The sequence below is a fragment of the Ictidomys tridecemlineatus genome, chromosome 8, assembly GCF_052094955.1.
Source record: "Ictidomys tridecemlineatus isolate mIctTri1 chromosome 8, mIctTri1.hap1, whole genome shotgun sequence".
Taxonomy (NCBI): Eukaryota; Metazoa; Chordata; class Mammalia; order Rodentia; family Sciuridae; genus Ictidomys; species Ictidomys tridecemlineatus.
The window spans coordinates 85,490,209-85,514,709 of NC_135484.1; the positions used below are offsets into that span (position 1 = coordinate 85,490,209).

Below are 24,501 nucleotides of genomic sequence, written 5' to 3' on the forward strand. Positions count from 1 at the left end.
AAAACTATTTTTTTCTTTTTTCTTTTGTAGTTGTAGATGGACAGCATGTCTTTATTTATTTTTTTACATGGAGCTAAGGATAGAACCCAGTGCCTCACACATGCTAGGCAAGTGCTCTGCCACTGAGCTACAGCCCCAGCCTGATATGGCCATTTTTTTTTTAAGAGAATTTAGTTTAGTTTTGGTGGTTATTCATTTTTATGTTATTCCTTCTTCTTAGATGTAGTTCATTTAAGAAGTCACTGTGGGCAGAGCAACATTACATTCATGTCCATAATACAATGTTTAGACTCTAGTGAGCAACAGGGCAAAGGTCATGTGTATACAGATTGAGCATCCCTAATCCAAAAATCTGAAATGCTCCAAATATCAAACTTTTTGAGTGCTGACACAATGCCACACCTGATTTCATGTGATGAGTTGCAATCAAAATGCAGGTGCACTGAAAATACTGTATTCTAACTTTAGGTTATGAATATATGGTATATATAAAGCATAAATGAAACTTGTGTTTAAATGTGGGTCCTGTCTCCAAGTATGTCATTTTATATATGTATGCAAATATTCCAAAATCTGAAAAAATATAGAAGCTGAAATGCTTCTGATCCTGAGCATTTCAGAGAAGGGATGCTTAACGTACATCACCAAAGTACTGAACCAGATACACTTATAACAAATGTTTACCAAAGCCAGTGTGAGGCAATACAGACATGGTGGAATATCAATTCTTACTAAAAATAATGAGAATCTTAGCTAGAAAAATCCATCCATCCAACAATTATTTATGAAGCACCTACTATGTGTCATTAGCATCCTAGATACTGGGGATATATTAATGAATGAAAAATTTCCTGCTCTTATGAAGCTTACATTCTACAGGAAAGGCAATGAACAATTAAAGATATAATATGGGTGGTAATAATTGCTATGGAAAAATATTAGGCAGTATGAGGGGGTAGAGTATGATGGGTAAAGCAGCAACGGTTTTATTTAAAAAGAACCAGGTGTCATTAGGTAGGAGTATGGAGGAAGTGAGGACACAAGCCTTGAAGCAGGGAAGAGGCAAGCAGCGCGCTGCAGGACAGTCGTGGCGACTGGTAGAGAGGCCTGGAGGTCTGGAGGCGGTGGTTGTCTTACAGTAGTGCACAGGTTCCCAAGCTTCCTCTCCAGTCTTCCTAATGACTGCTGGTGTTCACTCTGGCCCAGAGATTGTTGCCAAAGATCTCAGGGCTCTATGGATGGCTGATTGTCCAGATGACCATTGACTGCAGACTGTCAAGACCTGATTTTTCTTGCATTTACTAACACAGGTTTCAAATGGTTGTCATTCACTACATATTTGTTCAATGAATGACAAGAAACATTTTAAAATGGAATGATCTTTATTAGTTTGTTTGTAATTTTAAATTGAGATTTCCAGATTTTTTAAAGAGGAGTACATCTACAGAGCATCCCAAAATTCTTAGGTTGGGTTTTATGCCTTAATATTTTCCAAAGTGTACACGCTACACACACTGGATAAACACCATTTGAGAGGTTAGTTATTAAACTTTCTATTGTACTTACCTAAGTTTGTGAATTTGAGTACCTTCATAATTGTAAAGTTTTTGTTTTAGTCTGATGGGAGACAGCAGATGGACTGCTATCTAGCTGTTGTCTTATTCATATAAATAGATATTCAATGAGAAGAGCTTTGACAGGTTAAGCAATGTCAAGGCCCAGGTAGAGGTTGAATAAACAGTCCCAGCTTTGAATATGTCTTATTTAAATTCATAAGGGCTCTAATATTAAATTGGAATGTGAGGGTTGGCAGAAGTTCTGTTTTACACATGTTTTATATTTTTGAAAACTGTAAATCTGGATAAATGTAATTCATGCAACATATTTGTTCAGCACTGATTCTAGGTCCAGTTTCTTTTAGATACTGGTGATAGAGCAGTAATCCCAACAGACAAAATTACCTGCCCAAGTGGAGCTTACATTCTAGAGGATAATACGGCTCAACATCATGTCAGCAGCAAAAGCAGGATGAGAAACATGACTTTCTGAATCTCAGTCTTGTGATCATTCCAATATACCACAGTTCAAGAAAACACAAGAATGGTCTTATTTATTTAGCAAACATAAAATGTTTTAGTCATACTGATATTTTCATGTATACATTCATATACAAACTTACAATTACAAGCTCATTGCAAACTTCGTGAAAAATCACATATAATGTATGTGATTATTTGCATGTCTCCATGTGCTATAATAATAATGAATACATTACACATGAAAAATTAATGTGATATAAGGTGTTAAGCATGTCTCCATGTGCTATAATAATAATGAATACATTACACATGAAAAATTAATGTGATATAAGGTGTTAAGCATGTCTCCATGTGCTATAATAATAATGAATACATTACACATGAAAAATTAATGTGATATAAGGTGTTAAAGTGTTAATATTTGGAAAATATTGTTTTTAAGAATACCACCTTTATTAATTAAATGTAAAAATCAAAGAATCAGTAACCTTATAGTAGACTATGAGTCTACTATCAAATTATGATATGAAATATGATTTAAAAATGCTGTACCAAGTATTCTACGAATAACTGAAAAATTACAAAATAGTGCATTTTATATTTTATAGTCACAAACACATGAAAAATTAGTAAAATCCATAATGTTTGGGGGCAACATTTTACCTATGTTGTCGAAGAGCAAACTTAAAAATAATGTTCCAAAAGGTGTCATAGTTACATATGAACTATTTCTCACTCTGCATAGTTGAAGGCATTTATTATATTTAGAAACATTCCAGTGACTTAATTCATTTTAAAGATACTCCTTAAGCATCAAAAGTCTATAATATAATATACATAATTCTAGAGATATAATAGTAAGAGTGTGAAACAGGGCATACAAAACATGTGAGTATGCATCAAGACATAAGGAAAAGCTCAGACCTAGAGATAGGCAGACAGATAGAAGACAGATAGGACACAGCAACATGCAGATGTAACTATAATTTATGGTGCTAAATGTAACCACCTAGGGAGAAAATGGAGATAGAAATAAAAAGAGCAGACAGAATAAATCCTAAAATATTACCATGTTTAGAGGTTCTGAAAAGAATTAAGAATTAAGGAGGAAGAAAAGGAGGACCTTTTAAGGTATGGAGGGGAAATCAGAAGAAAGTGTTTTAAGAAGTGAAAAAAAGAATGCTTGATTATCACTTGGATTTCTTTTTTTTTTTTTTGGCAAGTAGTGCACACAGTAGTGATGTTGGTACTTCACACCATGCAGATCACAGACTGAGTGAAGTAATAGTTAGGAGCCTAAAAGGGGTGGCTAGTCAAAAGAGTGAATGAGGTGAGTAAAGGGATATAGCTCTTATGACTATTTTGAAAAAGTTTGTTATGATTGAAAGACAGTGTTTGGAAAGCCACATTGTATTACAAGAGGTTGTGTATTTTTTAGGCTCTGTGTTAGCAAAGTTTGATTCTATGTAGATGGATGGGGAAAAACACATTATTGAGAACAATATTGTTAGTTGGGGAGGAAGTTAAAGAAAGATAATAACTAGCCAATATTACCAATTAACTAGAAAAATCAGTAAAAGAATAACACCTAGCTAGAGGCTGAGGCAGGAGGATCACAGATTTGAGATAAGCCCAGACAATTTAAGTGAGACCTGCAGCAATTGATCAAGAAAGACCTTATCTCAAAAGAAAACATAAAATGGCCTGGGGATATAGCTCACTGTAAAGCTCTCCTGGGACTCTCCCTCTAAAAGAATTATACCTAATTGATTAAATTTTAAAAATTAGGTTCAAAAAATAAATGCAATAATGTCCTACTTAGACTATGTAATCTTCTGATTACCCTAAAATAATCCTACAGAGACAGGAAGAGAAGGGAAGAGAGAACATTTCGAACAGCAAGTATGAAACTGCTGCCTGCATCATCACTTAAGGAGCAGGTAGAAATCATGAGGTGCAAACTGCAGATCTTCTCCTCCCTTCTTTGGCTTCAGTTCCTGAAAGTGACTCAGTGTTTATGATTTCTAAAATGGAACATCGAAAAGCAAACTAATGACTGTGTCTTGTGTTCAAACAAAATAACAGCAACAGAGCCAAACTATAAAATTCTACAGTATTGGGTTTACTGAGGGACTAGATTGCATCCAAGGGCTTTTCAAAGGAAATCTTAACTGTGTGGATAATGAAGGGAAAGGGGAATTGTGTGGCTGTATTTCAGGCCAGGAGAGTGGCACACTTAAGGGCCCTGAAATGAGAAAAAGGACTGTCCCTTGAGAAAACTACATTTCCTGAATAACCAGAGTTAGTTTACTGTGAGTGAAGTCAGTAAGATGTGAAGCCAGGGAAGGAAGCAAAGGAGAGACCGACCCTATGAAACCTTTTATCTAACGCTCCAGGGTGTGTGGTGGCCTATCACTGGGCTGCTGCTGTTGTATCATTATTAATGAGGATCACGAGGTCTTGGTCCTACTAATACCAATACTATCCTTATAAAATTGTGCATATTATGTGCAGTATGGTATAGTAATATTATTCCACCTTACATCAGTTCTGTGCCTGCAGACAGCTTACGGAGCCTGTCCAGGCCTCACTTTCCCCAACTATGATGATGATGCTTAGCTCATAAGGTTATTTTTAGTGTTAAACGAGATAATTCACAGAAAGTACTGAGGACAAAAAAAAAAAAAAAGCCAGCAGTTCTCTTTTGCTAGTGTCAGGTGCTTTCAATGTTGTGGTGCCTTAAGGGTGCCACAATTTTCTTTGGCATTTGAACAAATAAACAAAAATATTCTTTTTGTGTTGTGCCAAGGTTTTGTTTTTACTACATTTCATTCTAAGCCAGATAAATACAACTTACACAAATTTCATATGTCTAAGGATTATTTTAAGAAAATTTCATGAGTCCTTTGAGTTTTATGGTTTTTCTCATTTTCTCTTACTTATTCTCCAGGTTATTCCTACAAACCATAAAGCCCACTGTTTTGCTTTTGTCTAAACATGTTCCACAAAGATCCACAATTGAAGAAATATAGTGGAGAAGTAGCAAAAAATAGTTTTATTCAGAATATCTTTGTAAGATGCATGACATAAATTCCCTTGATATTTTAATAGAATACTTCAAATCTTTTTCAATGATGTGTTTATGCTCTTGTATCCTCTCCTGTAACCTAGAAGAGATGTTTTCTTTTGCTGTCATGAACATTAAATTCTTTACGTAGACTGCTTGAGAAAAGTACTGAACACCCATATCCACTCATTCCCGCTCTGCCTCGGCTAACAGCTGCTCTCTGGTAGCAGTCAGATATTGTTAAGTGTCTATAATGTCTGGTCAGTCATGTCTTCTTTGACCACTCAATAATACCTATCTTCTCTGCAAAATATTTGCTAACATGATCTTGACTTTTCCTCTCCACCAGCTGGTGAAAATATAAGCAGCGGCAAGTTCAAGATGGCCTTTTATGTGTTTTAAATAATCTGTATATTGAATTAATAAATCTGCCCTAAAACATCCAAGTAAAGTGGTTTATAGTTGCTGAAATACACACCTGTACCACATTAAGTTTTGGCCAAAGCCAAGTCAGGGAGGAGGAAACATTAATGGGATGGACTTCTCACTCCTGCTGGTTGTGAATTTCACAGCCTCCACATTTCCTGAGTGTTTCTAGTGCTGTGTCCCCTAAACATGCATGTTGAAGCCTGGATCACTAGTACCTCAGAATGGAACTGCATTCGAACAGGATGAAGTCATTAGTGTGGCTCCAATCCAATCTGATTGATGTCCTCATGAGGAATAGACTAGGACCAGAGAGAGGGGCAACTGAGGGACTGCCCTGGAATAGGCAGAGGGTCAAGGAGAGGGCCTCTGGAGAAACCAGCCCAGCAGACATTCCATCTCAGACCTCTAGCTTCCAGAACTGTGAATATACCTTTCTGTAACAGTCACATTTTATTATGGCATCCCTAGCAGACTAATACATCTAGGGGATGAATATGTTATTTTAACATTCTGAAGTTCTCATTTTATTTAATAAATGTGATGATTGAAATACAACTTAAAATATGTGAGGATGAACAATCACCTATGTGGTCTGAGGATGAGGCCCAGGCTCATGGGCTGGGAAAGCCTTGTTTTTCAGCTTGCTTTGATTACAGATGATCTGAAGTATTATTACATAGGTATACCTAAATCATACAACCAACTCTTGATGCTCAGAAAGTTAGGCCTCAGATTTATTTACCCAGGAGTAAATAAATCATACTTCATTCTAATCTGTTTTCTTTATCTCCTTTGGTGTAAGTTGCTACTTTGAATGCAGCTGGATTCCATTTATTAAGTATAAACATGGAATATATCCTTATCGTCTACCACTGTGACTAAAATCAAAGCAATACTTCAGACTGAAATCTAGGAAAACAACAATGTTTTATAGCCTGTTTCAGATTTTTAAAAAATTATTCAAACTCAATGTACTGCTATTTAGGGACTCCTTCCTCCTTATCTAATCTTAAAAGGTAGCCTGATATCCCAAGTGTGTGGATAGGAAGTGATCAAGGCAACTCTGGGATCAGAACGTCTGGATTCAGGTGCCAATTCCATCACTTACTAGCTGTGTCTGCGGGAGCTTGGCTCCACTCTGCCTCACTCTCCTCTCCTGTGAAAATGGTGGGTAGTGGTGCTTAGATCATAGGGTTGAATATTAAATTATATAATCTATCCTGTTTAAAGTTGTCTATTGTCACACAATAAGAACTCAAATTATTTTGCACAGATGAGGTCTTCAAACAGAATCATGCCAATTCACCTTGCTCTACTCATAGCTCTTCTTCTGTGTATCATGTTTAACTTAAAATACAATATTGAATGCAGTAAGATTGAGTTGGAACATGTCACAGAGACTATTTGTGTTTCCAACAGGCATTCTCACATTTTCCTTTTAGTGGAAGAGTTTCTAACCACCATTTACTTCCTGCCTCTCTTTCTGATGGCATAGGGGCATAATGGTGGGAGCTGCAGCAGATACTTCAGGTCTCAGGCTGAAAGTACTTACTGAAACAGGAAGAGCTGGGGCCCTTCACATGAAAGAGTCACCAGAACAACTCTGGACTGGACTGTTGACTTGGATAATTATTTGAGAGTCTTTTCTTTGACAGGGGGTAGGGGGTGTTCCAGTGACTGAACTCAGGGGCATTCAGCCACATCTCCAGCCCTATTTTCTATTTTATTTAGAGACAGGGTCTCACTGAGTTGCTTAGTGCCTTGCTTTTGCTGAGGCTGGCTTTGAACTCATGATCTTCCTGCCTCAGCACCAGGAGCTGCTGGGATTACAGGTGTGTGCCACTGCATCGAGCTATGTGAGAGTCTTGATTAAGCTACTGTATCTGCAGGGGTTTTGTTATAATAGTCGATCATATATCACAGTAGACAGTATTTCTAACAAAATCCAATGCATACTTAAAAAGTAAAAAATGTAGCTTTTCTAAGAGTAGTCTCAATTTTCTAAATTTTAGCTAGGAGATTCTTTTGTTTCAATTTTTTTATCTAATTTGTGCTCTAGAGGTTCATATTTGGAAGACTGAGTTTCTTCTTTAGCAATAGAAACAAAGAAAATTATTCTTACCCATACAGTCTCAGAGAATGTAGGGTTAGAAGAGAAGATTTTTAGCAACAAATAATCTTTACTAAATAACCTCAATGTCTAAAGTACAATGCAGAGTACAATAAAGAAAAATCATTTCCTAGTAGTTCACTGTTCTGAAACAAGCATGCATATGTGAAATTTCTAATTATGGTGTAGCAAAGACTGTACTGTACAAGTGATTACAGACAGAAGAGTTTTAGATAACAAAGAAAATGAATAAATTTTTTTCTATAGCTATTCCACTGCTTGGTATTTAGCCAAAATAACTAATATCTGCATTTTATAGTGATACAGCTACATCAACGTCTATAGCAGTGCAACTCACAATAGGTAAGTTATGGAACCTGCTCAGGTGTCCATCAACAGATGAATGGATATAGATAAATGGTATGCTGGGTGTGGTGGGACACACCTATAATGTCAGTGGCTCCAGAGACTGAAGCAGGAGGATTGTGGGTTCAAAGCCAGCCTTATCAAGAGTGAGGTGCTAAGCAACTCAGTGAAACCATGTCTCTAAATATAAAATAAAGAATAGGGTTGGGGATGTGGCTCAGTGGTTGAATGTCCTTGAGTTCAATCCCCAGTACCCTCCTCCTTCCAAAAAAGAAGTATGAAATTATTGCAGTTCCTAGGAAATGGCTGGAAATAGCACGATGCAGAGTGAAATAAGCTGGACTCAGAAAATCCATGGTCGAGTGTTTTCTCTCATATGTAAAAGCTAGAGCAAAATAAGTAGAATAAAAGGGTGATATTCCATGAAAATAGAAGGGAGATCAGTGAATTAAAGAAGGAATGATAGATTTAAAAAAGGGAAGGACTATGGAATAAATCTGATCAAATTATGCTATGTACATAAATGAATATACCACAGTGAATTTCACCTGTATATATACTTATAAAATGCCAGTTAAAAAGGTATAAATAAACAGAAGGAAGATCAGTAGAGAAAAAGAAAAGGGAACTGGGGCAGCAAGAAGGGAATAGAAAGGGGAAGTACTGGGGACTAAAATGGAGCAAATTATATTCCATTCATGTACTATTATATCAAAATTAACCCCAATATTATGTATAATTATAATTCTCTAATAAAATAATTAATTTTAGAATAGAGAAGTAGTTTCTCTGTTCTTCTCATCACATTCTCTGAAATGAACCAAATGGCCTTTCCACAAAATTAGGATGATCTGATTTAAAATATAAGTGGTACATGTGAAATTCTTTTTGGGACATCCAGAAGGCAAACCAAGAGACAGGCAGAAAATTTTAAGAAGAACCTGAAACAGGAAAACAACCAATCCAGAAGAGACTTGGCATATGTCATTTGTCACCATTGATGAAGGCCTCACACCCAATCTCAAAGTCACAGCATCAAGCACTTTAAATGGCTGGGGGAAGTGGGGGAGCTTGCTTGGGGTACTCAATATAGCTTGAACCAGTAGCAGAATTGGAACTTATTTATTCTATGAGGGCTTATGATTTTCCTAGACCATAGTCAACACTTATGGGTAAGTGTTTGTAGGTGGTGGTGCAGGGGAAAGAAGTAGATACCTGGAAAAACATTTACTGAAAGATAAGAATAAATACTATGGTTTGATGTAATTTTCAGATATTTTATTCTATGGATAAAATAAAAATGTGTTTTATTATCTCCTAAAGGCAAAGTTCATGTCAAGAAGAATTTATGACTCCCCACTTTTTAGTTGTACACATGTATCATATCAGTATTGGCCAGTTTAAGATTGGATAGATATGAAGTGTACTTAAAATAAAATCACCAAATGAGCTAATGAGTCAAAACAGACAGTTAATAAGAACATGTTAGATTCAAGGTACTATGAAAAGATAGCTTCTGTACAGCCCTTAAGCGTATGTCTAGGGCTCTACTCTGCTCAGGCTTGAAAGGGCCTGCTCTGCTCTCATTAGGCCTCAGTTCTTCATATAATATGTAGCCTTTCTATTTTCATGAACTAAGAAGGGGCTAAAAAAATATGCCCACCCAAAGATCCTACTGTTCTTTTGAACTAGCCATTAAATTCCTAGGATCACAGAAATTCCTACCCAAATGGTACTGGATCAATATCCCGGACTGGATCAGTTGTCTTTCTAGGGACCACACTCTTGAAGTTAGGTAGCACCATCAACATTCACATGCTGAAGTCCTGGTGCATCAAACAGATCTGAAACACATGTGCAAGGGATGCTGACTTGCAGAAGAGAGGGGAAGCATGGGAACAGAGGGTAAGTGAGAGTGTCGTAATGAGACGGGGCGAGACAAACACAAAGATAGTTCGGCAGGTAGAAGAATATTATAAGACCTTTTCTTTAGTATGTGATAATGTGTGGGTTTCCATGTATTGTTTAGGGCCTTGGGCAAGCCTAGAATCTCTCATGTATATAACTTCCCCATGCTTCATAATCACTAAGTCCTTTATTTTGATCAGTTTAAAGGAATTATCGTAAGAACAAATCTGTTGGGTGTTTCTGTGTGGAGCTTTTATGAGGTTTGAAAATTTTCAACACATTTTGATGATGAAAATTCAAGGAAATCCTATAGGAATAGCAAAATCCTATTCTCTTTTATAGATCTTTTCCTCCCATCAGGTCAAGAAATTTAAGAGCTGACCAGGAAGGGAGTGGATGTGTAGAAGTAACAGTTCTACTGAGTTCACATATCTCTTAGGGACCCAGTCATTGCTGTCTCTCTGGGGGACAATTTTCCATGTTGGTACACTGAGGACCTCAAAACCCATAGAAATTGATAGATCTTTCCTCATGGAAGTTGAGTAGCATAACAGCCGGATAAATTTGGTGTAACAAAATTTCTACTGCACAAAATCAAAATGTGCTAGCACACATTGTTTTGACTCATTTATGATCCTCATATAATGGAGTGTCTCTTTTACATGTCTTTAGTAGAATGTGAAAACAAAATTTGCTAGAGCAAGGACTGCAAAGAAAATTGAGGTAGTAGGTCACTCATTTCAAAACTTTAAATTTGAAAATATTATAGTCTTTTTTATATTAAATTTTAGTTGTAGTTGGACACAATACCTTTTTAAAATTTATTTATTTTTATGTGGCATTGAGGATCGAACTCAGGGCTTCACATGTGCTAGGCAAACGCTGTACTGCTGAGTCACAACCCCAGCCCTATAGTCTTTTTTAACTTCGAAATTTTCAGGAGAAAGAGTAAATTGTCTAACAACTATCTTATTTATATTGCATTTATATAACTAAAAGGTAAGAAGTGCAGGTCAAAGAAATATCTTTATCCTTGTAACTTTAAAATAATCCAATTTCCATAATAATAGTGACATTTCTCTTAAGAGTGACTTTGAGGCTTTTATGAGAGAATACTTTCAATTGAGTAAACAAAAATTACATACATGTTCACTAGCAAACGTGCAGTGAACAAGAGGAAGACACAATGAACAGGAGCAAGACAAAAAGTACTGTAGAAATCCCATTTGGGCCAAATCTTAGTTACAAAACAATCCAAACTTACTACCCTATTTTACCCAAACCTTGTTCCATCCTCCAAAGACTTGGTGTGCAACCCTGAGAGATTTTGGTTGATTGTAGAAGAAGCAAATTCAAGTGATAAAAGGAAGAACTACACTAGGTGGCCAAAACATTTTCCTAAAACATTATCACTTGGAAATGTTTCACTCTCATTTGTTCTATCACAATTGGATATTTATGTGGATTTACAGTTATTAGCTACATGGGTTGCACAAGTTAGTTCAGTAAATGAATTTCTAACATCCAACAGACATACCTATTTGAAAGGTATGAAAATTAAAAAAAAATAGTAGTACTGAGCTATCAGAAATATTATAATGGTTTAAGAGAAAGGAAAAGGTATCAAGATTGTTCAGCATACCTAGAAAGAGTTAAGTTTGTAAATTCAGGAGAAATTTTGCAGAACCTAAGAGAACAATGAATTAGAGACAGAGAGCAAATTTTAAGAGGCAAAGAACACAAGGGTACTTATTACCACCTAGTGATTCTGACAAGTAAGCAAAATGTTCTGACTACTCATGTCAGGTTGGAACCGAGCTCAAACTCACCTCAATACAGATATGACAATGAGAACACACATGGAGAAAACCCTGCTTTGGAGGCCTGGCAGTGGATTGTGTGCCATCTAGGAAGAATGATTCTGATACTGGCAAGAAGGTACCTCACGTAAAAGGTTGATAAAAGGGGTTGATTTGTGCCTGTGTGTCTATGAGATGTGAGGAGCTGCTGGCTATTACTTCTTCACTGCCAATAGTAAGAACAGTTGTGAAGTGATAAAACACAAAGTTGCATATCCAAAGACTGAAATAAAACTCAGGAAGCAAGAAGAAAACACTTGGTGGTGAAAACTGGTATGACAGAATATAAAAAGTATTAGCTATTTAATTTTAGTCCTGCAAACTTCATTTTTGAAAATTATATGAACAAGAACTTGAAATACTATAAAAGCCTAAAAAGTAAAGGAAACGTGATGGATTAAGAGTCATCAATCTCCAGAACTGTATCACTTATATTTTAGGGAATTAATGAAATAACACAGTATTTAATGATTCTAAGGGTGAAGAAGGGATGTGCCTAAACAGGTGTGAAGCTTTACAGTAATGTTAACAAAATGAGTAATGCACATGTCATTGATGCTAATTTGACATTAGAGGAGTCTCAACTGTTTTCTGCCTTTCTTCTTTCCACACTTTGATTATGAGTCTTAACACACTGTCCTGATTTGACTGACAGTTCGAGCAAATAAATAAGGCTCAGATTATGGAGCTGGTAACTCTTTTAAAGAAGGAAAACATTAGGAATGGGCATGACAGCACACACCTGTAATTCCAGCAGCTTTGGAGGCTTAAGCAGGAGGATCATGAGTTCAAAGCCAGCCTCAGCAACTTAGTGAGGCCCTAAGCAATTTAGCAAAATAAAAATTTAAAAAAAAAAAAAGGGTCAAGCGCCTTGGCACATGCCTGTAACCCTAGCGGCTCGGGAGGCTGAGACAGGAGAATCAGAAGTTCGAAGCCAGCCTCAACACAAACAAGGCACTAAGCAATTCAGTGAAACCCTGTCTCTCTAAATAAAAATACAAAATAGGGATGGAGATATGGCTAAGTGGTTGAGTGTTTCTGAGTTCAATCCTGGATACCCCCAAAAAAATTTTCAAAAAGGGCTAGGGATGTGACTTAGTGGTTGACCACCCAGGTTTGATTCCTGGTACTGAAAATGAATAAATAAATAAAAATTTTAAAAAGGAGGAAAACACTAAGATGCAAGCTAAAAACAGACTCGGCACTTTTTTTCACTAGAGCAGATTAAAATTTATAAGAATATTAAGTGGCTTTATTTACTTAATGTGTTTGGAGGCTTATGTTATATTAAAGCAGTATTAAAAATACCATGCTGAAAAATCTGAAATGCAAATTATAGGTAAGTTAAATTGATACACTTTAAAGTAGAACACATCTGAAACCTAGCCCTGGGTTGTTTGACAGCATCCAAAATATTAAAGGATCCAAGGTGCAGTAAAGTTAAATCCTTTGCCTTTGGTTCCACAAATTCTTACTAATACATTGATAATTAAAGGCTAAATCTTTCTATTCCATAGTCTCTGGCCTTTACTGTAGATGAAAGTTGATTTCCCATTTTGTTAATAAGGAAAGTCTCGTTATGTAAGCAGTGGACTGTTTATCCAGCATGAATACAAGTTGTCATGCTCCATTTGCTCACATTTTAACAGGCCAAGTCTGACTGCTATTGACTTCAGCATCTTCCTGCTTCAATAAAATCATTATGCAACCTGGCTGCAGCCATAGTGTCCCTGCAATGAACAGGAACCCAATAGCTGCTCGTTGACACAGTTCAAAGAAGCCCCTTAGTTCTGCTGTCTCTGTGGAGCAGGAAGACTTTGCTTACAAACCTAAACTTGGCGTATGATAGTGAAAGCCTCTCAATAATGCTTCTTGAAATTGCCCTTAAAAAGCACACAAGGAAGAGAAGTACTGTAAGTGCTGGTACTTTAAATTTTTGGCAAGTGGACTTCAGCTGTATTTCTATACAAAATAAGTTCAGATTTTTTGAAAGAAAATAAGCAGTCAGGTTCTAAATCAATCTGGAAAAAAAGAGCATTTTTTATGGGTTTGAAAGTATCACCTACCATTTGGTACGTTAACACACAAAAAAACTTTAAAGATAGAACCCCAGAAGGTACAGAAGGAAAGAATTATCTCAAGAATGCATTCTGATGAGAAATAATAGCTAATTTTGTAAAAGTTAAATACCACAGAAATATAAACCAGCAATTTCAACTATAGAATGAGATCCTTCTCTTTAACCTTCATGTGTTCTCTCAAGGGCACTGCAATATAATATTGATATGGAAAATCATTATCACCAAAACATATCTACAGCACTTCCAAGATGAACTGTGAGGTCTGCTGTAGTGATTTTGAACTGGCTTCGAGAGCCATAAGGGTCATTATCCTAGGTCTGGCTATTTTAGCTGCTTGTTTTGGAGCAGCTATTGAGTTTGCTGCCCTTCTCCTAACATTTCACTTGGCTCACAGGCTATGGCCTGGGACAGTCTAGACTGTTTTCTGGTTATGTTGCCACAATAAAATAACAATTATATTATTCAGAAAGAATACTACTATTAAAAAAATATTTTCAACTTGTTGATGAGCAAATCAAGGATGAGAAATGTTAAAAGGTTTTGCCACAATTACAGACAGTAAATGGCAGGTCTAGAACTCAAATCCAGAGGTTTTAGCTCCAAGTTGCTAACTGCTTTGTACTTCATTAGACCCTTACCAGGTGACAGTTAAGGAGCTCATCTCTTTATACACCTATTGGTTCAGTCCTGCTTATTATTTTTTTAAAGATTTTTTTTTTGTAGCTGTTAATGGACAGAATGCCTTTATTTGTTTATTTTTATGTGGTACTGAGGATTGAACCCAGTGCCTCACACGTTAGGCAAGCGCTCTGCCACTGAGCTGCGGCCCTAACCCTGTTTATTGTCTTCTACTGCACCTTGAAAGTCATTCAGTGCTTCAGGATGTGCATGACCTCAACAGAGATGTTTATCTTCTACTAATCCAGGCTTTACCTGATTTCTGACTCCTTCTAGCTCTCTAGTAGCCTTAACAGAAAAATTCGTCAACCACTGGGAATACCAATATTAAACTTCAAATATATATACAGATAGGCCCCAATAGAATAAGATAAATTCCATAGTTATACAATTTATCAAAATGAATTCTACTGTCATGTATAACTAAAAAGAATCAATAAAAAATGTTAATCTTGTACAGAACAAAAGTGAGCTTTGCTATTCCCTTGGTAACTCTTTTTTTTTTTTAATAGTTGTAGTTGGACATAATACCTTTATTTTATTTATTTATTTTTATGTGGCGCTGAGGATTTAACCCAGGGCCTTGCACGTGCTAGGTGAGAGCTCTACTGCTGAGTCACAACCCCAGCCCCCCTTGGTAACTATTATTATATTTATAGAGTACATGTTTAATTTTACCAGTCACTTTTTCTATTAGTGAAGATTTTGTAGTTCTTTTATCTTTTATTTCTTATAGTATGTAATTTAGTGCTTATAAGTACTGAATAAACAAAGACAGAATACTGACCAAAATTATAGATGCTTTAAATATTACTGTGATACGTAGTTTCTTTACATACAAAACTAAATCTCTGAATTAAAAGCAATAAATTTAGTTCTGGTTTTACTATAAATAGCTCTTTGACTTGAAACAGGTCATCTATGAGTTTTAATTTCTCTAACCTTAACATAAGGATGCTGAACTAGATGTTATGGAATGTCTTTTTCAGTACTAATATCTTAAAATAATATAAGAGTAGATTTATGCTAATTCATGCTTAAGTTTTAATCTTTCTTGTGAAAAGACACATTTTTGAGCAGTGGGGTAGGGATCAAGGTATTTTCCCTGTGACCAAAAAAAAAAAAAAAAAGAAAAAAAAACCAAAAAACAAAAAACAAATAAACAAAACCCAAATCATGATACTGTAAAATTCAAATATGTGTAAACTTTTCAAGTCTTAAAGTTGTCATAAAAATGTTCTGTTGGACGGACAGACAGAAGGAGCATCTGTTTATATACCCCAGCATGTGCAGAATTACACTCTTCCCCAGGAAAATGCTCTTACCTAAATGTTTTAACAGAAGTTTATCACAAAAAATAACCTTGAGCCCTTTGCTAGGACACATTTTTTTTGACTTACTAGCACTTGTAATCAGCAGTAGGATAGCATATGGCCAGGGGCAGAGGTGAAATAGCAATTAAACAAATTTGCATGTAGGCCCCTAAAAGGTTCTTCAGATTATACACCACACACTCAATACACACACAAGAAAAGAAAAAGAATAACAGCTTATAATTTTGTCATAATCACAGACTTAGCAAGTGGCACGACCAGAACTTAAGCCCAGGGGTTTTAGCGCCAAGTTAGCAAATGGTTTGCACTTTACCATACCCTCACCAGTTGACTGCTAGAGGGCTTGTCCATCTACATATCCATTAGTTCAGTCTAGCTCATCACCTTTTACTGAACCTTTGATGCTATCCAGTGCTTCAGGATATGCACGGCCTCAACAGAGAAGTCCATCTCCTAACTATGGTTTACTTGTGTTGTATTTTTACAAGCACTTTAAATGTGTTAGATCACAGTTAACAAACAGAGTTCCAAAATTTCATTTTTTTTTTTTGCCTTAAAAAAAATCTCATCTTCTTAGGAGATGGTACATTTTCTCTCACACTCATTTGTCTTTCATTTCCTGGGAAGACGGATTTCTTCCATCCAGTCTTGCTTGCAACTACGTGCTTATCTTCATCAAACCTCTTCTCCCCATCTTCTATACGGGGAGGATGCAATTCCTCCTCCTCTTTTGCAGCATTCCTCTCATACTTAAACTCCTTCTCTTCTCTGCCTTATTCTCATTAATTTTACTCTTTAAACTCCAGAATCTCCAAATTTCTCCTTCTTCCTTCCACAAGCTATAAACATACACACACTCTTTTCTCATATACATGCATAAATATGCATACCTTCGTTTTCCAAATACATATTAAGCATTTAAATGGTGGTGCTGTACATTAGTGTAGATTCAAAATTAAAAGTAGCAGACGACCTGGTGGGGTAGGAAAACTTGTGAGCCATACTATTTCAGGAGGATCAGAAGCATAAAATATGCCTAAGGGAGTAATGGGACAAAGGACTAAGTTGGCACTTCTGGTAGGGTTAAAGAACTTCCCACAGAGGAGGAGATGCTTGAGCTACCCCTTGTGAGTATAATAATCTGCATTTGTGAGTACAAACTCATCTGCAGACAGATGAGGAAGGTAAAGGGCATTCAAGACTCTAACACAAAGATCACAAGAGACCTTTTCATTACACAATAATAACAGCTATTCCTCTAATTTCTCCTTCTCCACTCCTTCCTAAAATATCTGCACACCAGAGTCTTTCTAATCCATCTCACTTCAATTGCATTTTCAAAGTTCACAATAAAAACCACTAGCTTTCTTTCAGTTCAAACTGTTGGGATCTCTGGCAGCAAGATCCCCAGACCCAGGATGAAAATCAGGGGAACCATCAGCAATGTTCCCTGCTCCAGTGGAAATCTTGGAAAGCTAGTGAGAAAGCATGGTGAGAGGTCAGCAAAGGCTCTATGCTACTATAGTTTGTTCCTTAGATCTTTAATCTTCTTCCCTTAATATTATTATCTTTTATTTGTATCTAAGAATTACCCTCAAAACTATTCTATGCCTCTAGCCTGCTCCTTGGTCATTATTTTTTGGTTAACTTTTCTTTCTTCTGCCCCTTAAAAAGGTTTTCTCCTCAAAATTTATCTTCAATGGAAAATTTCTATAGTTTTCTCTGAGGATCTCCTCAACACTCTTGACCATGTTGATATCATTTCTCCACAGAGAACTCCTTGTCTCTATAAAGTTTCCCAAATTTCAATTCTGAATGTCCAATAGATTCCTGACCGCTTTTACCTGTAAATTTTCTATCAGCATGCTCAAGTTAATAGCACTTTGAGATTTTTAGGATGTGTCAGCTACAGTCTCCAGTTGTTCTATCAAAAACAAATTGGGAAGACAACTTGTAGATGTGCTTAGAGTGCATAAATCAGTTGGTATTAAATAGGGGTCTTATTTCAGATCATCTGGGTAAGATCCATTCATTCAGGTGAAAGCCGAAAAGGGCAGAGGTGAGCGAGACTTCCTTGGTGAACTAGATCTTCCACCCTGGACTGCTATTTCTGCCAGTGTCTGAGAGAACTAGACTACAGGTCCTTCAGGCCCTGCTCTATGGATTTCAGACTTATCAGACTTATCTAGCCAGCTCCCAGAATCACGTAAAGTGCATTTCTTATAATAATCTCTAGAATATATATCTCCTGCAGACTCTGCTTCTCTGGCTGAACTCTAATAGAGATTTATATCCCAAACTGGCCTTTTACTAATTTCCCAATTTGATAAAGGTATTGCTATATTTTCATTGTGAAAATGTGATTGTTATTTTTGCTGCCTTATCTCCTCTACCTATTTCTTTTTTATTATTCCAATTAATCTCCCCACATAGAGATTCTTGTCATTTCAACTTGTTTTATGCTACCAGAACATATTTTCATAGAGATGCCCTATTGGTTCCCTGTGCCAATTTTACTGGCCTTCTCACAGTCTAACATGCCATTTACAGGGATTCTAGATTTGATTCACATTTACCTCTCCCAAGAGGCTGCCAGAAATCCTCAGCTCCAGCCAAACTGATCACATTTGGTTCTTTCTTCATCTGTTGACATTTCCTATATTCAGGACTCCCCTTCATCCTACCTACCTGGGAGAGCCTTCTTGTCTTTTCCCAATCCTTTATGATTAGCTTAAAGTACTTTTTCTTGCCACCTAGTCTGACCAGCCTAAACTCTGTTCTCTAAACTCCTATATCAATTATTCCCCTGCAAATACACTGATAATGGACTATGAACTATTCTATGAAAATACTTAGCTTAATGTAATAGATTTATAACAAACTCTTTTACTTATTTTTAACTTTTAAACTGAATATGTATGCTCCTATATCTCTCTCCATTGTACTTTTGTGTCAAAGTTTTGTGGTCATCAACATGGTCATCAACAATGTTTTCTGGGTAAACTAGTGAACGAATTTTAGTAACTTAAACCTAGTGTGTTAATTGTGTGTCTATCTTCATAGATGCACAAAGTGGCTACTAATTGGTTATTTAGGTAAAAGAAAAAATTCTCAACAGCATTGGTCCTGTACCATTGCTCTTTAACTAAGTTCAAAGTATGGGAGAGACAAAAAAAGGAATTTATTTACTTAAGTAAAAAAAATTTACTTCTTGCTGCCTACAAATAATAAGCACAGATAAGGAGCAAGAGGACATTTCACTGACTTGGTTAAGCACGAAGATGGCATAAAACTAAACAGATGTTGAGATTCCTTTTAAGACAAATGACTGAAACTAAATTGGGAATTAGGGGAGGAAAGAAATAAATCACAAATGTATTACAGTCATCCTAAGTATATTTATGCCATCATTCCATGCATAATCCCTGCTTCTGAAGTTAAATATTAAGTGTTAAACTAAAAATTAGAAATTCCATATAAGAATTACTCAGAATATAAAATAAAAAGAAACAAAATACAAGCTACATGCAGAAGATTCTTTGATATTAAAAAACCCTTCATATGCAAAGTGTCCTCCATCAGATTCTGATTTGGTGTACTCTTAGGAAGAAGTAAGAAAGGAAATTACTGATAAATATTGATGTTATCACTTAGGGGGTAATATTGTCATTGAATGTGAAACTGTCCTTTTACAGAAGGTTCTTAGAGTGCCTGTCACAACTCTTATGATGATAACAAAATCCTCCTTTTCACCTAGAATGTCGCATCAGTGTTTGAGTGAATAAAATAAAACAGGAATCAGAAGAAACTAACTGGGTACACTTTTCTCCATAAATGATCTAAAAGCACAAGATAAATCTGTATTTTGAAGTTTCATCAAACTCTTACTATGGGTATTTTCTTGTGCTCTTAAAAGTTATATTTTTCTGGTCCTTGTCTGAACATAACAAAATGAAAGGCAAAAATCTGGAAGCTCAGCTAGAAAAATGTGATTTATAATTTTCAAATGCAAAGTACATATACTTTTGAATTTCCAAAAGAAATGTCCATATAAAGTTCTTAAATTTAAATGAATACAAAAGTGATACATTGTACAAAATATACCTCACATTTTAAAATAGAAATAAAATGGCTTTAAAGAGAAATTCAACCTTGTGATAATGTTAAGATGTTTTCTATGTTTTGGTACTAATAAGCTCAAGAAGTGCTCAACTACAAATGCAGCTTCAAAATCCTATAGTCTAGAATTAAAGTTAATCATATTTGGACATTACAATTTTGCAAATATACCTGCAGCTGCAAAATTCTTCTATAAGCACTTAATTCACTGCATAACAAATTTTACATTTTTCATTTTTGATTCAATAGTTGGTAATCTCAAGTATAACACCATTTTTCAAAACTGCTGCACATCACTGAAATAATAAAGAAATTTGGCTTTTGTTTTAATTTTATGAAAAGTTATTAATTAACCAACAAATTCCTGTTAAGATCTCCCAAATACATGCATGGAACATTGACTTACCTTGTTTATCTTGAGAAAATAAGAATCAGCACTAGATTGTTCTCAGGGAAAAGTGAACGCCAACAAAGCTTTGACCCGGTTTAAATAACTTGTTCTGTCTCTGGGTGGAACACTTATCAGGGCTCTCTGAAGTCTCTCTCTGCCTTTCCCTCTCTCTCTTCCTCTTCTTTTCCTTCCCTCTCCCTCCCCCTCTCTTTTTCACAGAGACACACAGTATGATTAAAGTGCTTCTGTCAGAGTTTTTTTCTATAGCTTATTATAGTATAAAACTATGAAGTGCAAAATCATTGAGTGAATTTGCCATGTATCATCTCATAAATTTTAAAACTGCTAAAGAGCCACAATTTGAAAACTGCTATCCATCCACAAAATTTAAGACACATTTAAACCAAATGAAATAAAAATATGTTGCTTACTTTATTAAATACCATATAGCTTCTCTGATTATGTAAGATCCCTCAGAGAAGTAAAGTGAAGGACTAATATATGATTTCCAGTGTAAACCTGTTTAAAGTACTTATCCACAGGCAAGAAGAAGGTTTCATATCAATTTCTTGCATCAAACCCACTTGGCATTTGCGTAAATATTTAATACACTTAAAACTGTCAAAATTATCACTTTTAAGAGAATTTAGTAAACACTCCTGTATTTTGGCTGCCTTCCTCAGGCCCTTTCACATCCCCACCATCCTGCCAGGCACCAAGCAATAAAAGTAAGAATCCCAACCTTTGTCGGTCGAGCCATGCTTTATAGACACTTGCAGTGACCCTCCTCATAATTCTCATTATTGATATTATTGGTATTGCTGTATTCTACAAGGATGGAAACTGAGGCTCAGAGAGTTCAGTAGTAGTAGGCAGCAAGACTATTACGAGAAAAACAAATACCCACTATAAACAAAATGCTTACTTCAGGACAATTCTGTTTTATGCCTATTGTTCTGGGATATTATTAATTATCTTTCTTTATATTCTCTAAAATATTCCAGTTTGGATAATAAATTTTATAGTATGTATACAGACACATACACACACATTTAATGTGCATAAATGTTTATATATATATACACACACACAGAAAAGAGAAGGAGGTGAAAAAGAAGGGTTTCCACAAGAGGAAGTAAAAGAAAGGCTTTGGACAAATTAAAAATGAAAATAACCTCACTGTTCGTGGCTTAGCTAAGAGCACCATTATAGTATTGAACTCCCTTACTGGCTGGGCACTTTTGTGCAGAACCCAGACTACACAACTCTAGGTGGAGGCCCTGGTTAGAAAGCTACAGAGGCAGATGCTATTGGTGCTCTGGCTATATCCTTTTGGCACTTATTTTTCCTGTAAGTAAGGATGCTGAATGACTGTAGGTACCTGCAGCTTTCTATTGAGGGCTCCTTCCAACTGTAGTCACTTAGGCCCACAAAGGAAGCCGGCCCAAATGTCAGGAGTTCATGACTCCATGAGCACTCCTCAGCCAGTGGCAAATGGGAGTCACTAAAGCCTTCTCAACCCCAAGGGAAACACTTCTGCAGTTTCCCATAGACCTCCAAAGGGATCAAACTCCAATTGTCCAGTAGTAACTTGGACAATGTTATATAAAGCACCTAATACTGACATCCTTTCCTTGCACTACAACTTAAATAAAGTAGTTCAAATCTTTGTCTTAGGGTTTTTAGAGGATCCCAACCAAATTTCTGTGGAGAAGCTTACTCCATTTTGTAATGCCAGAGAGCTATGTAGTTTGGGAAATGTAGAAAATTTTTTTCTTTATTAGCCAATTGATTAATATCTTTTTTTTACTTTTTCTTTTTTAATTTATATATGGCAGCGGAATGCATTACAATTCTTATTACACATATAGAGCACAATTTTTCATATCTCTGGTTGTATACATAGTATACTCACACCAATTTGTGTCTTCATACCTGTATTTTGGATAATAATAATTATCACATTCCACCATCATCAGTAAACCCATGCACCTTCCCTTCCCCTCCAGCCCCTATGCCCTATGTAGAGTTCATCTATTCCTCCCATGCTCCATTCTCCCTATCCCTCTATGAATCAGCCTCCTTATATCAAATAAAACATTTGGCATTTGTTTTTTTTTTTTTGCGATTGGCTACTTTCACTTAGCATTATCTTCTCCATCCATTTACCTGCAAATGCCATGATTTTATTCTCTTTTATTGCTGAATAATATTCCATTGTGTATATAAGCCGCATATTTTTTATCCATTCATTTATTGAAGGGCATGTAGGTTGGTTTCACAGTTTACAAATTTCTAGAGTCATATACTTTGCCCATATTGAATCAGGATGATATACACAATTTAAATAGATCAATTTCAAGTGACAAGATAGCAGATACCATCAAAAGTCTACCAACCAAGAAAAATCCCAGGACCAGACAGATACATAGCCGAGTTCTACAAGACGTTTAAAGAAAAGCTAATACCAATACTCTCCAATTTATTTCAGGAAATAAAAAAAAAACCTTCCAAACTCATTCTATGAGGCCAATATCACTGATTCCAAAACCAGGCAAAGACACATCAAAAAAAGAAAACTTCAGACCAATATCTCTAATGAATATAGATGCAAAAATTCTCAATAAAATTCTGGCAAATTGAATTAAAAAAACATATCAAAAAGATCGTGCACCATGATCAAGTGGGATTCATCCCAGGGATGCAAGGTTGGTTCAACATACGGAAATCAACAAATGTAATTAATCACATCAATTGATTAGTATCTTATAGAGATTAAAATGACATACATTTTACTTGACAAACTATAAAATCCTAATATTTCACAGATAACAAGGGGAACATACACATATCATAGAGCTTCCTTCAGAAGTGCATCTTGACAGGGTGGTGTACCAGGTACCAGGGATTGAACTCAGGGTCACTTGACCACTGAGCTACATCCCCAGTCCTATTTTGTATTTTATTTATAGACAAGGTCTTACTGAATTGCTTAGCACTTCGCTTTTGCTGAGGCTGGCTTTGAACTCGTGATCCTCCGTCCTCAGCCTCCCAAGCCAGGGTCATTACAGGTGTGCATCACCACACCTGGCAGAGTGATAATTCTTATGTTACTATCCATCTTGACTATTTTTAAAGGTGCAATTATAGATCTATCAGTGTGACATTGCAATACATTTCCCTCTCCTAATGTAGCAAATTGAGGTAGAAACAACGTCAGAAGGGGCAACTAAACTAGTACAAATGGATCATGACAACTTAAAGATAAGCAAAACCATACAAGGAACACACACTATGCCAATTGCAATCTTAGGGCAGAAAAACAGGAGAGCCAGAATTGAGTTATATTACCAGGAGTACGAGAGGAGCTTGGCCCATGGCCAGGCTTAATAGGGCAGAAGGAAAGTACTCGAGTACAGGACTTGATGCCAGCACATTGGTCTAAAAACAGGTATATTTGAGAAAGGCTCCTGGAACCTCCACGGCCTTCAAGTCTTCGAGCGAGCGTGAAGCCTACAGGAATGAGAAGCTGTGTGGGGTAGGAGTGCGCCTCCTCTCCTACACCAACAAAACACATACAGAATCAGAGAACCTTTACAACTGGCTAAAGATGGACTGGTGTGATTTGAGAAGAAGCTTTAACTCCTAAATTATTCTCTTAACCAGTTTGTTGATGCCTGAAATGTTTGTATGAAGGGAAGTTGGTTCCTTACACAGTGAGAAATAAAATGCAAACACCTGGTCAAAGAAACGAGTATAAATGAATCTCAGCACACAAGCAACCAATCAGGTATGTGTTTTTCCTTTTTATATGTATTAAATAGTGCTTAATGAGTAAACACTTTTTTAAAGGTGTCACTGTCAATGAAAAGGCACACACTCCAGCATCTTTCTGAGGAAAAGATAGTTAATAACTGAAGTCTTTATATTTCAAATCTGAGCACTCCCCTTCTTGCTAACTAATTTCCTTGCATCCATTCTTGCTTTATTCCCCATTGCTCCAGCCCCATTCTCCAAAACAGACAGGAAAAGTTTTAAATCTGCTAATCAGATCAAGTCAGCTCTCTGCACAGAACCCTTTAATGGCATCCTACTGCATTTAAGAAGAAAACTAAATCCT

At 36.1% G+C, this 24,501-nt stretch overlaps 1 protein-coding gene across 49 annotated transcripts in view; it reads right to left on the minus strand.

The window, feature by feature from the left end:
• The window catches only part of Rims1 (regulating synaptic membrane exocytosis 1), a 443,971-nt gene that overhangs the window by 17,872 nt on the left and 401,598 nt on the right, over positions 1-24,501 (minus strand). The window contains exon 1 of one of the 49 annotated variants that reach the window (XM_078019775.1): positions 20,397-20,559. The exons of the other annotated variants lie outside the window; for them this stretch is intronic. The gene's annotated coding sequence lies outside the window, so the exon portion shown is untranslated. Of the gene's footprint in view, positions 1-20,396; positions 20,560-24,501 lie in introns of those variants that run through there. 49 annotated transcript variants of the gene reach the window in all.